General features: G+C 47.5%; 1 long non-coding RNA gene across 1 annotated transcript in view; it reads left to right on the top strand.

The window, feature by feature from the left end:
- The first annotated feature begins 1,099 nt into the window (after window positions 1-1,099).
- LOC113974081 overlaps window positions 1,100-18,562 on the top strand; it is a 29,550-nt gene continuing 12,087 nt past the window's right edge. The window contains exons 1-5 of the long non-coding RNA XR_003536440.1: window positions 1,100-1,200; window positions 2,303-2,414; window positions 10,409-10,555; window positions 10,936-11,011; window positions 15,419-15,551. This is a non-coding gene — a long non-coding RNA (uncharacterized LOC113974081). The remainder of the gene's footprint in view (window positions 1,201-2,302; window positions 2,415-10,408; window positions 10,556-10,935; window positions 11,012-15,418; window positions 15,552-18,562) is intronic.

The following is an 18,562-nucleotide window of genomic DNA, read 5'->3' as shown; positions in this document are numbered from 1 at the left end:
CCTGCTGCTTTGGGAATGTACATTGGGAATGACTTCAAGTGGAAGCGTGTTTGGATTGTCCTACTTCTATTTCTGAAGCCCTCTCAAGGGAGCTCGCTCTCTCTTCTCACCCCATCGCTTCCGATGGGGCCGAGTCATTGCATTCCGTGCGCGCACAGTGACACCTCAGAGAGACTTGGACTGTTCTCTTGTCTCACTTCCACTCTCTTCCAGGCTGGATGCACACCCTGGAGGTATGTGGTTTGTCTCAAGATATAAGACTTCCCCCTTCAGAAACTACATTACTTCAACAAGCCACAAAGGGCTGGCAAGAGGGAGAAGGATGCCCTTGTTAGCGCAGCTTTCCTGGGAGATCTCCTCTGTGGACTCCACGCAGCTGGAAACAGCCTCTCCCTCTCCTGAGCTCACGTGTGTGGGCAGACACACGTTCCCTCATGCAGCAGTTTCCCTGATGTGTGAGCACAGACACAAACACTTGCTTACAGATGCACAAATACCTTCCCTTTGTTGTCCTTGTGTGTGCGTGGAGAGGCGGAAATTCTCTGAGCGCACGTGATCGTCAGCCCCTGCAAACCCCAACCTGCTCTTCGTGCGGGTGCATCAGTGCCCCAGAGCACGTGCACCCCCCTCCTGCATGCCTAGATATAGGTGCATCTACACAGCCTGCAAAGGTGTTGCAGAATTTGGAGGGAGAGGTGAGCAAACTGAGCCTGAAGGGACCTCTTGAGGTTTAATCCAACCACTGTTCCAAGCAGGCTCACACTGAGTTCAGAAAAGGTTGCTCAGGGCTGTGTCCAGTCAGATGTTTAAAACCTCCTGAGTCAGAGATGTGATAGCCCTTTTTTTTTTCCTTATACCCAGGCAGAATCTTCACTCCTTCAATGTTTGTCCTTTTTTTGACCTTTATCCCCCTGCCACACACCTGAGCAAAGAGCCTGGGTCTGTCTCCCTATACATGCCATGTGATCAAGAAGGCTGCCATTAACTGCCCCTAAAACTTGAACAGGGTAGACAAACTCCCTTCTTTTAGCTTATCTCCACAGATCCAGCCCCTTGACTGTCTTCTTGGTGGCTCCCTGTTGCATTTGTTCAGGTTTATCAGCATCTTCCTTGTACTTGGAAGCTCACAACTGGGAATACACCAGATGGGATCTAACAACTCACAGAGGGATAACAGTTTCCCTCGAACTGTTGGCACAGGTCAGTGTGCTGTGAGCTCTCCTTGCTGCCAGGTGAGCCGGGTGTCCACATGCTCTTGGCTGGAATTGGAGTGATAACAAAATACTCAATACAAACCCCAAACACCAAGATTTGCCTTTTACCAGTCTGGACTCAGATTTAATGGATCTGAGACCTCAAACAGTTCCAGGACCCTCTCCAGGAGATCACAGCAGCTGATCCGGCTTTGGCAGAACAAGATGGATCAGATGACCTACCAGATCTCCTGCACATCTCATATTTTTTTGATGCAACCATTTTTGCTCCTTTTTTTTTTGTTTTGACCTTGGAGATTCACTGAACATTTTCCCTTTCCTGTATTTGGAGGGATTCAACCATTTGAAATCCTCCTTTCCCAGTGGCCAGTGTCCACACTGGTCACAACCATAACTGCCCAAATCACAGGTTTAAAATCTTGAAGTAGTTAATTTGAGGAAGAACCTAAGACTCCCTGGAGGCTCCTACATACCTTGTGAGGCACGTGCTGAAGGGAAAGGGTATTTTTTTTCAGCTTGTCTTCAAACCCCAGTTGGGAGACCCCCTGTTCATACACTTTCCAACTTAAAGCAGAAGAGAATCCTGAGTAGAGCCCTTCAGGTGAATGGGAAAAATGGAAATACAACTTCAAGATTTCATTTTGACAAAAAAAATCTAAAGGCATCTTTCACTTTTTCCAGACTTTTCCCATTTTTTGCAGTCAAAAGTATTTGCTAAATTTTGCAAATGCTATTGGATAATCCAAATCTGGCTAATCCAGTATTGTGGTGACTAAAATATGAGGCTAAAAAATTCACCCGGCGTCAGGTTGTGTTCTGTTTGTGAGGCTGATTTCATGTAACAGTAACTGTGGTGCAATCCAAGCACCTGCCAGGTGGGCATTAAGTGATGTGACCTCGTGACTGTCACAGTCAGCTCGGTTTCAAACCAGGAGAAAATCTGGAGCAGGGTGTAGTTTTTGGGGAGGTGTTCCTTTCTCATTGTGGTTCTTATCTTTTGGATGGGGGTCGTGGTAAAAGCTGAAGACCTGGCTACTCCCCTTCGCCACATTTTTGTGATTTATTTCTTTTTCTTTGCCATAAATCAGCCTGATGATGAGAAGATGACTTTATCCAGGAACTCTCCACCACTGCTGAAGGAGATAAAGGCTAAAGACTCTCATCTGTCCCCAAAAAGCAGGAAGCACAGCCATGGATGAGGTGAGCACAGCAGCCTGAAATGGCTTTGAGTGTTTTACTCGGTGCAGTGCAGGGACCACCAGTGTGCAGAAGTACGTGTTGTACTGGTGGTTAATCAGCAGATCATGGAATGGTGACCTAGGAATGCTTTCAGTCGTGGGCAGGTGTGGATTTGTATTTATGCACATCCGTTTTACCTACCTAAGGCTCAGAGTTGGGGAGACTCATTTTGGGTTTGCTCAAGACCAGTATTTGCTGGAATGACTTAAGATTGATAATATATTAATAGAAAATAGCAGTTCAGATCTATTATATATTTCCAAAGATGCTTACTTGTAAGACTTCAGTAACAATTATTTGTGAACTGTCTTTAAATTCACACAAATCTGAACACCCCTCTCTGTTCATGTTCCCGTGTGCACCCTCAGTGGGAAGTGCCTGAGGGCATCATGCACATGTGAGGAGGGATTTCTTATTTGGTGTGGACATCCTTCCACTCAGACAGTGCCAGGGAGATGTTCATAGAATCACAGACTGGTTTGGGTTGGAAAGGGACCTTAAAGTTCATTGAGTTCCACCCCCTGCCATGGGCAGGGACACCTCCCACTAGCCCAGGTTGCTCCAAGCCCCGTCCAACCTGGCCTTGGACACTTCCAGGGATCCAGGGGCAGCCACAGCTTCTCTGGGCAACCTGTGCCAGGGCCTCCCCACCCTCATAGGGAAGAATTCCTTCCCAGTATCCCATCTAACCCTGCCCTCTGGCAGTGGGAAGCCATTCCCCCTTTGTCCTGTCATTCCAACCCCTTGTAAAAAGTCTCTCTCCAACTTTCTTGTAGGCCCCCTTTAGGTACTGGAAGGCTGCTATAAGGTCTTCCCAGAGCCTTCTCTTCTCTGGGCTGAAAATGCTGTCCATGTTCATGGGCAGGGTTGCAGGCTGTGTTCACCTATGTCAGGATGTGCCTCTGTCATTGCACAGTTCCTCCAAACCGTCACACGGGTGCATTTTAGGACAGAACAAGCACTGGCCAATTCAGGAAGTGACACATGCTTTTACATTCAGGGGCCAAATCCAGATTTTCCCGCTGAAGCCAAAAGTATAAGCAACACAATTCCATGAGCATGTTGCCTCTGAGTGACAGTTTGAGTGCAGGGGGGTTACTGGGTTTGGCTGAGCTCTCTACTGCTCTGAAAAGAGCAGTTGATGCCCTTGACTAGCGAGTGATGCCAAGTGCCACATGTGTGATAATGGCCAGGGGCCTGGTCACTCTGCCCAGCCAGTCCCTGTGGATTTGGGTCTGGCCAGTAGCAGCCAGAATGCTTGGGAGACAAGTTTCTGTATGAAATTCTTCTCCAGTGGAAGGTATCCCTGCCTCTGGCAGGGGAATTGAATCGAGATGAGCTTTAACCCAAACCACTCTGTGATTCTATGTAATTTGTGCTGCTTCTCTGTAGGGACTAAAGGGTTAAATCTCTCCTTTGTCAAAAACTGTGACCCTGCAGGTTCCCAGGTTGCTGTTTGTGTGTGTGGATCTGGGTGTAGGGTGGGTTATCCTGCTGTTGGCAGGGCTGAATATGTGGGAGAGCAGAGCCTGGTCACACGTCTGTGTCGGTGCAGCTGTTGATGAACACGGGGGTGTTTGTGTCGGAGCTGTCTGGGGCAGGAGGTGCATGTGCTGTGTGTTATTCTCACATCCTTGCTAGCAGCAAACAATGTCACGTCCCTACCTGGACTGCAACGTGACATACACCTCAAAAACATCAGCAACAACAAGCTCCAGAGCCACAGGAGAAAGCAGAGCTGCTCTTTTTTGCTCATCAGCCAGGAAATCCTGCCAGCCCCGGCAAAGCATGCCGGGATCCAAACCGGCTTTTGGGCTGGGGCTGGAGGGGGGGAGCGAAAGAGAAGCAGTAATTTGTTTGCCATCGCCCTGGAGCCAGGAAATCCAAACCTCAAGCATTTCCCAGGCCACAGCACATGGGAGTTGAGGGAGAGTGTCAGCGAGTGGCTCCCAGGAGCACACCCACCCGCACACCCACGCACGCGTGTGCACACGCACGGGGAAGGGTCTCTGCTCTGGCACCACCGCCGCCGAGATGCTGAGACAATCTCGAGTTTTCAGGCCATAGCTGTCAGGATGCTTCGGTATATTCGTCACCCCCCACTCCATGGTGATAAAAATTTACACAGCCAACGAAACGAAGATTAATTTCATGTGAAAAGCTGACAGAATGGCCCATGTCATTGCTTTATTTGTGCCAGCACTCAGTAACTCGGTGCAAGTTCCATTGAGGTGGCAGACACCCCGTCCCCTTGAGCCATCTCGTCTCCTCTCTAATGATGCCACCGTTTTGACAAAACCAAGCAACGCAGCCGGTATGTGCGAATTTGGAATTAATTTTCCTCGGAAAGGTCAAGTATGTTAATGAGCTTTTGGCTGCCTGCGTTTTCTCTCTTGTGTTTTTCCCCCGTTAATGGGGGGAAGAGGGGAAGAAAAAAGAAGGGGGAGAAATAATTACAGAAATAAAAATGAAGGAATGAGGAAAAGAAAGAAGCTGGGAGGATTTGGAAGAGGCAGGATTCAGCGTGGTTTTTCAGGGGCTCTCCTTTTCCAGGACTGAGGCGGGCTAATTGTATCAGCGCAAGTCTGTGCAGTTTGCTTGGAGCTGTTGAGCGGGGCCAGGGATGTCATGGATAGCAGAGTTGGTGTAACCTGGCACGGAGGGGGTGAATTGCACCTCCTTTGCACTCAGGGACTGAAGGCAGCCCTGTGTGTTGGCAGCTGCCTTCGTTTTCCATCACAGAATGGCTGAGCTCGGCTCAACGCGGGGCTCTGTGTGCTGGGCGAGCAGAGAGCAAGGGAAGGTGAAGGAAAGAAGGATTTCCATTATGAGAGGAAGCTGGAAGAAAGCTCAGGTGCTCTGGGAGAAAGGCCAGGGCCCACTAATTCATCCAGCTTAGAAACAGGACAAATAGGCAGTTTAAAGAGAAATTGTCCATACAAATGGCATGAGATGATTGAACTAACTGTGATGCCAACCACCTCCCACCCCTGTGTTTCCCAAATTCCTGCCTTTATTCCTGCAAGTTAGAATTTGCCACTTTCTGGCATCCTCATGGCAGGAATTGCCTTGATATCTCAAGGGTTTGGGTGATGATCAACGGGAGGAAAGGTGATGAAAACAGCAGATGATGTGTCAGGGCATAAGGGAGCAAAGCTGAACTCCTGGCTATGTCACACATGAGTCACACTCACCTGGATAGGACATTTAAGGTAGGATTCATCTCACCTAATTTTAGTCTTCTTAAGCAAAGTATCCAGACTAAACTAATTGTCCAGGTTTCTCTTCTTGTTAACAGAGAGCAGTAAGGAGGAACACATATCCCACCTAATTTAAGATGAGAGAAATTCCATTCTGGCAAGGAGTTTCTTTCTCATTGAATATAAAGTGAACTTAAACAATTAGTTTGGACTGAACCTCTACCTTTTAGAGGCTTAAAATTATGGGGTGTGATTTCCTCCTCATTCTCTTCTCCCTGCTGCCATTCTGGCTCTTATTTCCGTGTAATCCTACAGGCAGAGGAAATCCAGTGGGTCTCATAGTGGCTGTATTGGCAGGGTAGGATCAATGCCTTTCCCTCAGCTTGCTCAGGCTGGCTCCATGCTTATCCACTCTTGTGGCAGCACAACCTTTGGCTGTGATCTGGTCCTTCCTGCCTCGCACTGCTGGAGCCAGCCCAGCACACGGAATCTTGGGCATTGTCCAGGAAGCCTTTGTTGACTTTGGAGGGCGCATGTTTTGCCATCCTGGCCACAGTGCAAGGAGAAATGATGTGCAATGTAACAGTGCCGGTGTCACATTTAAGGGTGTCCTTAATTAGGGTTTTGCTTTGTTTTACACCTTCCTCAGCTGGTTCTGGTGTGTGGGTCCATCCGTGCGTGGCCCTGGCGTGTTCCCCACATGACTCATCCTGCAGCGGGGCTGCCTCGGACTCGTGGCTGGGACACGGATTTCCAAAGCACTCAAGTGGCCAAACTTAATGATTTTCAGCTGACTCCCAGCATTGTCCTAAACAAGGAATTCCTACCCATAAAGCACTGTGCTGCCCATGCTCTCCCCCTCTTCCCCAGGCTCTGTCGTGTGCGTGGAGGCACATCCTGCTCTGCTGGCCCTGCTGCAAGGTGGGGTGGTAGTTGGGGACAGTGAGATTCACCAGAGGAGCTTTGGGCTGTCCCTCTCACTTGTGCTTGCCCAAATGGTCTCAGAACATTCATGGGCATCACCAGATGTATACCTTTCCTCTCTAGAAGTTGTTGTGTTGTTAAGTGGTTGCTTTATTTCTCCTCAGAGGAAGTTTCTGTGACGAAAGGAAATTATTTGCTAAGCTCTGCTAAGGTATAAATTTAGCAATAAATATTAATTTGTGCACAGGACAAAGGGGGCACAAGAGATATTTAAAGTATTTTGGTGGCAAATGGTATTTTGAGTCCTCAGTTCTGGCAAGAAAAAGAACACAGGAGGTGTCTGCACAGAGATTGCCTTGTTCATGGCCATGGTGAAGTAGGGCATTCCTGTCCTGTGGGTGCCTGGGATTTCAGAAGAGGATGAGATCTATAAGAACTTGAGTTCTTAGGGAACTTCTCACCCAGCAGCTCCCTGGGGCTTTAGCTAAACTGTGGGATATTCAGTGTTTCCCAACTCTCGTGTCAGGACCATCTCCTCTCTTCCCAGCTGTGAGATGTGGCTCTGCACCATTTCTGTGTCCTTCCCTCCCACGCTCTGGTTTCCGTAGGGAGGAATCCTGGGGATGTGAGTCAGGGAGCTGTAGGGTTCTGTCACCAGCGGGAATGATTCAGGCCTGAGACAGCACAGCACACCTACCCCCTGATTTACAGATCACCCTCGGGACACTCAAAGCCACATTTTCCCAACATGCCAACTTCTTGAGAAAACCCAGCCACTTGTTTTGGTGCTTAAACAGAAACATAACCCCTCAGAACAGGCACTGAGTCTATGAGATGCATCAGGGCAGTGAGTCTGCTCTCCCCTCCTGGTACTCCTCCCATGTTCATGGATATCATGGAGCACGGTGTCCCTTCATCCCTGTGTTGTGGGGGTTGTTTGTGCCATCTTCTCTCAGCTTCTGTTTCTTTCTGTCCCTCTGTTCTTCCCCTGTGTGAGAGCACTGGTGCCTGCAACGGGAGGTCACCAGTGAGGTTACTCAACTGGCTCCAAGTCTCAAGGCTTCCTGCTCTGCTATGAAGAGCTGCCAAGTCCCCCCTCCCCGCTGCTCACCACAAACCCAGTGCCTGTTTGTCTCCCTCTCTCCCCTTCTCATCCCTCCTCCTATCAAGACATTCAAATCTCTCCCCAGCAGACAGAGTGGGAGGACAAGGCACCCCGAGCAACCTTCAGATGTGTTTGCCTGAGTTCCCAAAGCAGTGTGGCCACAGGGTGATGTTGTCTTTGCCCCTTATCAATGTTGCCAGAGGGTGAACTGTCCCCATCTGTCCCTCCAAAGTCTGTGGCAGGTTCCCATCAGGACCTGACCCAGTAGTTGGGCTGACAAAAGGCTTTTATTTCCACTGGAAAATGTCATCAGGTTCTTCTACCATCAGGCTGCAGGGATCCATGGGTAACTGTGAAGGGGTTCATGAGCAGTGTTTAAGGAGAATGTGAATTTTGTCAGCAGGTGGGAATGGGCTGCACAGGGACCTGTAGCTTCCTCACAAAACTGGTAGGGGGGTACAGATGGATAAGAGTTAAAAACCTCTGCCCTAGGCATGAACCTGGGGAAAGACAAGGAATCTCCTGTCCCAAAGGAAGTGAAATTTTGCCAAGGGCAATGTGGCAGTGGGTGACCAGCCTAAAGGGAGAGAGCTGCCTTTGGTGGGCATCTGGACATGTGGGGAGAGAGCAGAACACAGAGAGAGCTTTATTTACAGGAACAGAGCATGAACCAGAGACGAGAAGCAGTTAGAACAGGATCCTGTGAGGAGCAGAGGAGATAAATAAGGTGGGAATGGGGGGAAGACGGGAGGAGTGGTCACAATTTTTGAAACAACCAGAGGGAGTGGGGACGCTGCTCCAGAAAGCACCGCAGAGATCAACCACATTCAAGTAAAAACATAATTTTCTTTAAGAATAATACAGAAGCCCCACACACTAATGGTTCAACAGGATGAGGAAAAAGCTGCCTGCTCCACCCCAGTATGTGCTGAGGTAAGGGTAAAACCAGAGCCCCTCGGGCAGGAGCCTGCCAACGGTGCACACTCGGCCTTGGACACATCTGGGGTGCTCCAGCTGGCAACGATCCTGCTCTCAAAGTAGAAGAGAAGTAGCTGCTTTGGAAGAGGATTTTAGCCTCTCCAGCTGTGGCTGAGTCCCTTTAGCTCCTTGTCTTTGCTCCTAACTGCCTTTCTTAAAGATCTCCCAGGAGATTTCCCACTGGTGTCAGTGCTGCTGGGGTCACCAGCCAGGAGCTCTCATCTTTTTCCCAGGAACTGTGAGGCTGCAGGAAACGTACCCCGAGGAGTTCTTTGTGAGCATCACACCTGAATTTGCCCCGCTCTCTCCCAGTTTATGCTAAATGGAGACCACAGAGACCTCACTTAATGACTGGGTTTGTGTAGGTGTAAAGCTCTTTGAGGTCTTCATAAACATGGGTGTTTATTCATTTGGAGTTCATTTTGATTTTCTTTTAAGATAAATTCATTAGCAGGGAGAAAGCCAAAGCCTCACTGCTAAAAATCCAAGTCTTGGTTTTGTTTTGTTTTAAGCCATGAAACAAGTATAAATTAACTAATTTCTAATTATGGTCTCATGGGGCTGGTCCTTCAGGCTGCCCCCATCCGTGTGGTCTGTGTTCTGGGAGCTCACAGACAAGGAAAAGCTGAGAAAAGCATTGAAATAGGAGGACTGGAGGCAGCTCTTGCCTTGTTTGATGGCACCCTGTGTTAGTTGCTCCTTTGGTTGTTAGGGGTATCACATTCCAGGGATGCATTGCTGTGGTTAAGGGGTGAAGTGAGACAAATGAGAGGACAGAGGTTACACACATGAGCTACAAGGATGTCCCCATTTTGATGCCAGGTAGAAAATCAGATGGAGTGTGTTTGCTCCTGCCCTGGGGCTAAGAGCAACAAAGGGAAAGAGCAGAGGATTTATCTAACTACAGTCTAATATTCCTTTGGCTGCAGCAAAGGCTGCAGCACTTCCCGACTATCGGCTGGCGCTTTCACTCACACACATCTGTGATTGATGGGCAGAGAGTATAAACACCTCATTAGTGCTATAATTCACTGGTTAGGGCTCAGACTGGGCTGTGGGAGGGAGGGGGGAAAAAAGAGTTGAGAAAGTTTAATAAAGGGAAAAAAAAATGGAAGAAGGAGAAGAGCGGATGTAAAGGCCACACAAATCATTCCGGGGAGTTATCTGACCTGCTTTGAAAACTTTAATTGCTGATAATGGACAACCTGTTGGGTGGTATTTTATTAACACTAATAGATTTTTACGGGATATTTCTCACATTGCTCTCCCAGAGCCCGAGGAATACATTAAATATTAAAAGTTAATGCTCTTGGTTGCTGTTTCAAGGATGCCCCACCGATAACGAGCTTTCCCGCAAGTTAGAAACCAGGAGAAAACATGAGCTGCCTTTGCCACTTACGGCCTCTGCAATAATAATGAGGAAAACACTTGAAGCCTGTGTGCACCTTGCAGCTGAGCTGCTCAAGTCTGGCCTAAATGCTCTGTAAAGGCAGTGCCCAGCCCAGAGCTGGTAGCTGCATCTGATCTCCAGTCCTGGATTTACAAGAGCTGGATTCCAGAGTCCCACGCTGAAAGCAAATGTTTGTAACCCCCATATGCTACTTTACATTTCAGTTATTCAAAGCAGAGGCTGAGCCGACAACCCATTCCTGTTTCTCAAGAGAACTTAGGTCTGAAATGGATGATATTTTTCTTTAATGTGCTGAATGGTTTTATAAAAGTGTTGCTTCCGCACTAATCTGTTGCAGAAATGACCCAGCTATCTGGAGCAGAAATGGAAGCACCCCAGGAAACATCTGTAGAGGCCTCCAGGACTGTAGGCAGCAAGGGGGGGTTCTGGAGGAGGCTCCAAAGTCCTGCACACAGCAGACAACCCTCAAAGTATGGAAAAAAAGGTCAGTTCTGTACTGTAAAGAGATGGATTCAAGCAGCCCAAGAAAGAAAAGAGGTTAATGCAACACTGGGGAGGTTGGCTGGAGGGAAAGTAAATTTGAAACAGGCTGAGCAGTAACCAGCTTGTGTGGTGAGTCAGAGGGCTTGTGCTAGAACTGGAAACTCATAATACACTTTTGTGCTTGTGGGTAAAACCTGGACTTCCCCTTTAGTGCCTTCTTTGGGTGCACCAGCACTGCCAGCAGTGATGGCCTGGGCCTAGAAAGCCAAGTTGAATCTGTTAGCCCTGCCTGTGGTGGCCTTCCTCTTTGGAGTCGTGTCATCTTCCTTGGCGGCAGCAACGGCTCGGTTTTGGATCTCATTCTGACCTCTGTTTGTGCAGCCACCTTCTTGTGCCAAACCAAGCTGGGCTGGATGGCCCCATCCACGCTCCCTGGAACAGCCCTGGTCCAATCCTGGTGAGTAAGTCAGCTTTCCAGGCCTGCTTGGCTGGAGAGCAGCTTCCCAGGCTTTACTGTCAGGCCAGCTAGACCTCACCAAGAGCCTGGTTCCAGCTGCCAGGCCTTTCCATAGGCAGCCTACAAGAAGATGGATTTCCATACCTCCTTCCCCAGTAAGTCTTTTCTTGTAGTCATGCCATGAACTCTTTGAGCTGGATTATCTTGGTCTCCCCACTCTCCTCACTGTTGGTATTTCCAGACAAGGAGGAGAAGCTGTCCAAACTACCTACTCACCCCTGGCAGCCAATCCCACCCTCCTTGCAAAAACAAGACATCTCTTCTTCTGTATCCCTCTGTATTCCATGTCCCATTTCTGTGGAAGTTTTTCAAGTTAAGTAAAGGGTTCAGCTGCTCTGGGGTGGTGCAGGCAGAAGAGGAGAGGCTCCAGTTCGGTCTCCTCTAAGTCTGGCTTTAATAACTGAGATCTCATTTTGGCATCTTGAAGTCGAGCTGCTAGAGCCAGTTTTCTGAGGAGTTAGGGACTGATCACAGAGACCAGTTGTCTCCTCTTACATATGGACCTGCTCAGGTCAGAAACGTGCACTGCAGGTTTTAGACTTTGCTGGGGAATATTTCATTAATCCTGTCTGCACTGGGGGGTGTTAAGGGCCTTCAGGGACTGGACACCAGCTTGTCTATGTCAGTTGAGTTAAATGCCATTTATTTTCCCCCTAGAACATTCCCTAAGGAGTCTTAATATGAATATATAGATGGTTAGTAGGTATGGTTTTTGTCCTACAGTAAATGACACCACAGCAGCCACAAGGTAGGTGCAAATCAAACTGGGAACTTCAGTTTCTGGAAGGTCTTACCTTTTGAGATAGACCAGGTGCTGAAGCCATGATTCTGGCAGGGCCAGTCTCTTGCTTTCCTTGAACACAGAGTCTTTAGATTGCTTGGACTGAACTCTCTTCAGGTGGTTTAAGAGTCTTTTCAAATTGTGTATCTTCTGTCTCTGAAAGAAGGATTTCAATCACAGAATCATGGAATGGGTTGGGTTGGAAGGGACTTTAAAAAGTTAATCCAGTTCCACCCCCTGCTATGGGCAGGGACACCTTCCACTAGCCCAGGTTGCTCCAAGCCCCGTCCAACCTGGCCTTGGACACTTCCAGGGATCCAGGGGCAGCCACAGCTTCTCTGGGCAACCTGTGCCGGGGCCTCCCCACCATCACAGCCAACAATTCCTTCCCAGAATCCCATCTAACCCTGCCCTCCCCCTTTGGCCATTCCCCCTTGTCCTATCAGTTCAGGCCCTTGTCCAAAGCCCCTTCCCAGCTCTCCTGGAGCCCCTTTAGGCTCTGGAAGGGGCTCCAAGGTCTCCCCAGAGCCTTCTCTTCTCCAGGCTGAACAATCCCAATTCTCTCAGTGAATTTGGGAGGAAGTTGCTTGGAGGGTAATGGGGAAGAAGAGCCAGGAGAACTTGGTACAGCGGTTCTCTCCAAAGGATAAATCCTTTGGCTCCCACACTCCAGGCTGTGCTTTGTTTCTAAACTGCTGTTTAGTGATAAAATGGTCTTAGTTACTTAACGGGAATTGACTTTGTCCCTTCTCCTCCCCCTTGCAGCCCATCCGTTCTCCCCGTCTCCCCTCCAATAAGGGCAGCTTTTCCTGATTGACCCCACAGGCTTACGAAAAACCTTTTTACTTAAACGTGTATTGACCTCAGTCTTGCTGCCCAGTGAATTATGTCACAGCTGGCAATCTGAAAGCCATAAATCAGGGCTCCAGCCTGGGGAGCTGTCTCCTGATGACACGGATCCGAGCCTTCATCGATGAAGGTTGTACCAGGTGCCTTCATGTCTCTGACAACTGGGGAGGGAATACCCTTTTTATGTTTCTTTTCTATTGTCATCCCCCAGGCCCTGTGATTTTTTTTTTTCCTCTTCCCTTTGTTTTTTTTTTATTTCCCTTCCCCATTCATCTTTGCACCATGTATAAAATGTCCTTCCTTGCCTTAACCCACCCTCCAAAGGGAAGGAAAAGGAACCTGTCAGACTTGACATCTTGGATAGTCTTAATTCTTAGGTAGTGTTGATTTTACCAGTCTTTCCTTCCTCCCTTCCTGTTTGATTTTTGTGTTGATTTGTTGTTGTTTTCCCTGATGTGATTTTATGATCTGGACAAATGCACTGGACAAATGAGAAATTTAATGATACTGGAAATATTTCTCCCATATTTTGTGAAGCAAAGTGATTCCAATAGATCTTTTGCCCCGTGACTTGGGATGTGCTGGCTTGTTGTCACTTTGTGAAGGAAGGAAGGGGAATACTCCATGAAATGTGAAGCATCATCACAAATTCAATCAACCCTTCTGTCTCTGGACAAGTATTGATCAAGTGGGAAGGAGGGAACTCGCTCCATGACAGAGTTTGTAAAAAGAAGATCTGCATTGTGCTTGACTGAAATAGTAAAAATGCCATGAGTTTTCATAATTCCCTGTTCCTTGGGGGAATCAGGGAGGCATAGCTTCATCTTCCTCTTCTCACAGACAAGAGCAAAGCTTAAGCATCTCACATATTGCTCGGGTGGCAGAGCCAGAAAAGGAGGGATATTTGCTTGCTTTCCCACATCTCAAAATAGAGCTACATAAACAATTTTTGACTTTATTCTGTCTATGCTGGAATACGATGCTAGCTGGGAAAGAAAAAGCATATTTTTTAGTTCTTCTAGGGTTAGTAGAAATACAGCCTTGGTGACAGACCCATTGCTCGCTAGAGATCTTGCAACCCTGATTTTATATCTGTGGCACATTCCTTCGGTGTGCCACGTGAGTTCTTCAGCTCAGGAATGTCTTGAGTTTAGGAGATGTTACCTTTTCGTCTGTGTCTTGGCTGACTTTAAGAAAGGCAGACAGATAAGTTTGGAGACAGCTCTGACAATGTGCCTGGTGCTGAGGCCAGACCTGGCAAGGCTGGGATCAGTCCAGGGCTGATGTTGGCTCTGAATGTCACCGGGGAAGCTGGGAGGGCCCTCGGTGGGTTCAGTGCTCTGGATGGAGATCAGACCCTGAGATAACAAGGCGATGACAAGCACCTTCAGAAATACTGACACAGAGACAGATAAAAGAAGATGCAGTAATAGTGTGTAGAAATAAATCCTTCTCATTCTGCTTTTGATCTTCTGCGTTTCTTAAATATAAGAATTTTCTTAATATCAGTTTCTTACATCATCCATAAGCTCATGCCCTGCATTTTAACAGCCTTACAAAATGTTACTCAGAGAAATGGATCCAGGCATTTATTTTAAAGACACTGGATTAGGCCCTATCTGTATTTAGATTAAATTCCTCCCCCACAGTGTTTGCAATACAATGTTTGTTGTACTGGCATGTGCAGCACTGCCCAGAGAGTGGAGCTGGCTGGAAATTCCCTTATCTGCATAAATGCAAATGACTAAAAACTTGGACGGGTGGGAGAAAAATTAGTAGATTATGGGTTTTATTCCTCCTTTATTGATGTAAATCGCAGGCATGTGTAATGATAGTTGTGATTTTAAAGTGGGCTGTGTCCCTTCAAAGAAAATGTGAGCTCATAAATCCTGTGAGATTAGAGATCCTGGGGCCCGATGTGGCAATGGCTCCGGGTTTATGGCATTCCTCAGGACAGCCGGGATAGGATGTTCTGTGACCCGCCTTTTATGAAGATCAAAAGGCTTAAAACTGTTGAGAATAAGATTTTCACGTCGTCCAGGGGGAGACACCAAGCTGTCAAGTGGGAGGAGGCTCTTTGAAGTGTGGAGATAAGGACCTTTCTAACCCTCAGTCAGGTATGAAAGCCATTTCCAGGCGGCAGAGGAGCGTGTCATTCCACTGGATGCTGTGCCAAGGGAATTCATGGAGCAGGCCAGCTGAGCTGAGCCAGGTGAACACCTGGCAGTGCCTCAGCCAACCCATACACAGGACCAAAACCTGAATGTTTGAAGAGGGTTGAAAGGACTGGGAAAATGTAAAAATTAACGTATTGGAGGAAGTGGGAATTATAGGTGGGAATATCTCCCTGTGCTCCAACCAGCCTGAGTCCAGCAAAGCACCCACTGCAGGGAGTTGGAATGAGGAGTGTACTCCTACAAGGATTATCTCAGCCTTGTGTCTGAGCGTGGAGGGGCAGGTGGGAATGCTCCCAGGGAGCTTCTGGGTGGGAAAAGGGTGGGGAGAGACAGAAAGTGGCCTCACACCTCTGTATTCTGGCCAAGAGCTGAGCCACTGCAGGGCCAGGAGGGAGGAAGCAATTCACTGCTGCTGGAAGCCAGGAATAGCTTGTCACTGGTCGGGAATAGCTGTGGGAGAAGCACAGCACCGCTTTCCCGACTGTCCCAGGGCTCACCATCCAGCACAAACACTTACATGTTTGTCCCTTCCCTTCTCAGATTCCTCAGAGGGGTTGGCATTGGCAGCTGGATTATCGTGGTGCCTTGAGAAAGAACTTCTGCACAGCATTTTTCATGTAGGCAGAAGCTGTTAGCGCTGAAAACCTTCCCAAAAAAGGATTCCCCTGAGCTGGTAAGAATAATTTCTGGTCACATTTATAGAAGTTTAAATGGCATCTAGACAAGATAAATATCCTTAATGTTTTGTCATCTTTGTGCTGATGAACTAAAGATACATTTGCTTTCCTGTAATGACTTTCTAAGAGAAAACAGCTAAACAAGACAGAATAAAAATGCAATTTCATGACAGATGCTGTTGATACATATGTTTCCTCTGTAATAAGCTCAGTCCTTGGCTGCCAATAAAATAAGAGTTGTCTTTAGCCAACATCTTGAAAGCTGAAGGTGAAAACAGAGTGGTAGGAATCACATGGCTTTACAATCCATGTCCAAGCACTGAATTCCCTCACAGCAACAAATTTGGTTTAAAAACTTTTGTTGTAATTATCACAGCTCACATAGATACTCTCTAGGAACTGCTGTATGTGGAATTGGTCAGAAATACTTTGACAGTCTGGTTCCTATTGAAAAATGCCATTTCCTGTTGGAAATGGTTGAGGAAATCGCAACGATTTAATTATTTTCTTTTTTTGTTTTCAGAGGAGTACTAGAGAGAAAGGCCTGACTGGGTTAAAGCCGTAGGTTTTATTTAGGTGTTCTTTTTCTTTTCCAATGGTTTGTTGCTTCTTTTTCTAGTCTTGTTGTGTATAACACATTTCCAGTGTATTTCAGTGGGTCCAGAATGAAATTGTGGAGGGAATATTGAGATTTTGGGGGTTCTTTTCCCAAGCAAAACATGAGTAATTGATGAAAGTAAGAAATTATGTTTCAAATGGAACATCCATTCTTTCCCTCATCCCACCAGTGCTGTTACACTCAGAGGCCGACCCGTGCAAATATTTTAGTAGTAGGATTGCAGAAGGAGCTCCTGTTTGCTTCTTCTTTCCTCCTGACTGTTCAGGTTTTTCTCTGTCATCCTTCTTAAAGCAACAACTTCCCAAATAGCAGAGCAGAGAGGAGTGTGTTGTCAACCTTCCCCTCAGCAGTGTGATGTGACGGGCCCACTGCTCTGATTCACAGGGAAATTACTGTGTCCCTGTATCCTTTTAATTGTAGGGTTCAAAACCAAAGCATGGAGACACACATCAATTATTACATTGTCATTTAATCTGGAGTCAGTCCAGTGTGAACCCTGAACGCCTGGAGCTGGTCCAGCCGAGTGGCAGGAACAGGGCTGAGAGTCCTGGTAAACACCACATGATTTCTGGTATTTGCAGGGCATCTGCTCTGCCTGCCCTTGCAGTACCTTTGGCTGCTCTGGAGAAGCTCCTGGGTGACTGGTGATTTTATTAGGGCCTGGCCCATGGGAGGGTGAGCCATTCAGCTTGTCAGCCTGCTCCCAGAAGAAAAGCTGCAGCGGGAAAAAAAAAACCTTGCTCTGGGCTTTGAAACCTGAACTGCAGCCAATTCCAGCTGAGGGATGTGACGGTCGCCTCTGCTGTGAAGTTGCCATCTGAACAATGACAGTGTTGTGTGGCTTGAAAAGACCAGTGGAAGGGATAAGTGTCTGTGGTGGCTGTGAGTGGGCAGCTCTGTGTCAGAGAGCAGCCCAGACCCCTGGCCTTGCCTTAGACTGTGCACCTCAACATCCACAGTTAGACCTGTTTCATAGGGACACATGCATCCCAAATTTTCTTCTCTTCCAAGCTCTGTTTGGCTGGAGCATCTGGCCTTGCTTCTGCTCCTTTGAAAGCTCTGCCTTATTAAACAGCCCTGGGAGCTCAAGAAGGAAAGTCACGGGAGGAGAACAGGAAGGGGGATTGCTAAGAGATGTGCTATTCCTTAATAAAATAATAGTCTGAGAGGAGATCACAGCTTGTAACAACCAGTGAGATCCTGCTGCTAAGATTCCCTGCAAAGCTGCTCCTCTCAGGGCCAGGCTTCCCATCCCCAAAGCCAGCTGTGCTGTGCATGTGCTGCACAGTTCCCTGAAGTCATGGCATGGAGGGTGAGAGTTATAATGTATTCATCCAAATCACATCCAAATCTCGTCTTTTGTTTTCAATTTGTTGGGACAAACAGCTCCTCTCTTACTATTTATAATTTGGCCCTCCTGTAAGGCCCCAGCTGAAGTCATTGCACTGGGTCTGAGCTAGTTCAGCCTGTGAGATGCTTGAATTAACAACACAGTGGATGGGGAGAGGGGGAGAAGGAGGTTGGTGCCTGCTGTGTCCCTTTTGCAGGTGGGGAGCTGAGGCCTGGAAATGGAATAATTTGCCCTGAGTCTAAAAAAGAGGTGGTGGCAGAATAAGAGAGCAACTCAGGTCTTCTCCATTCAAGACAGAAACACCTTTTTTGATCAGTGTTTTCCACGACAGGTGAAATGCCCAACCTGAAGGTTGGCTGAGAAATGGTTGCTTTAAAGATCAATAATATTTATGAACAAAGTCCTGCTGACCTTGGGTTTGCTCCTGCACGGTCATGTTGGAGGTGAGGATTGCTGTCTTCCCACCCAGGAATTCCAGTGCACCTCAGACATCTCAAATTTACTGTTTGTGAGGTTTTTGCTGGGACTGTTCATGCAGGTCCAACCACAGATACTGCTCCAACAACCTGGAATCCTGGGAGAGTCTGAAGCATTGAAATCCCATGAGGACAAAGCTGTGGGTCCCTTCAGAGCTGGGTTAAACCAAAACTACCAACAAGGCCTTGCTGACATTTCCCTATGGAGAGGATTTTGGATGAAGTGAACCAACACCATTGGCTTGGGGTGATGGCTCAGTGTAACCCATGGGTGACATAGTGCAAAAATAGTTCCTATTTTTTAAAAGAATAAGAAAATATTCAGATGTTCATTCAGCAAATGTGTAACCCCAAACACCAAGACATCAGATTCTCTTCTTCACTCTGCTCTCAGTTTATTGTAATGGATGTGGCACAAACTTCTCTGTTATAGGCTACAGGTATTTTCATCTGTCCAACACTGTGATGTAGTAAGAAGCAATACAAATGCTATTTGCTATTTACCAGTAAAGAGTGGGGTGAAAAAGCCTGTGTTACAAGAAGAAACATCCCTGTAGAGGC

Source organism: Neopelma chrysocephalum, unplaced genomic scaffold, assembly GCF_003984885.1.
Source record: "Neopelma chrysocephalum unplaced genomic scaffold, ASM398488v2 Primary Assembly neopelma1_116, whole genome shotgun sequence".
NCBI classification, from domain to species: domain Eukaryota; kingdom Metazoa; phylum Chordata; class Aves; order Passeriformes; family Pipridae; genus Neopelma; species Neopelma chrysocephalum.
The sequence above is the reverse complement of the archived record's forward strand: the minus strand, read 5'-3'. Positions and strand labels throughout refer to the sequence as shown.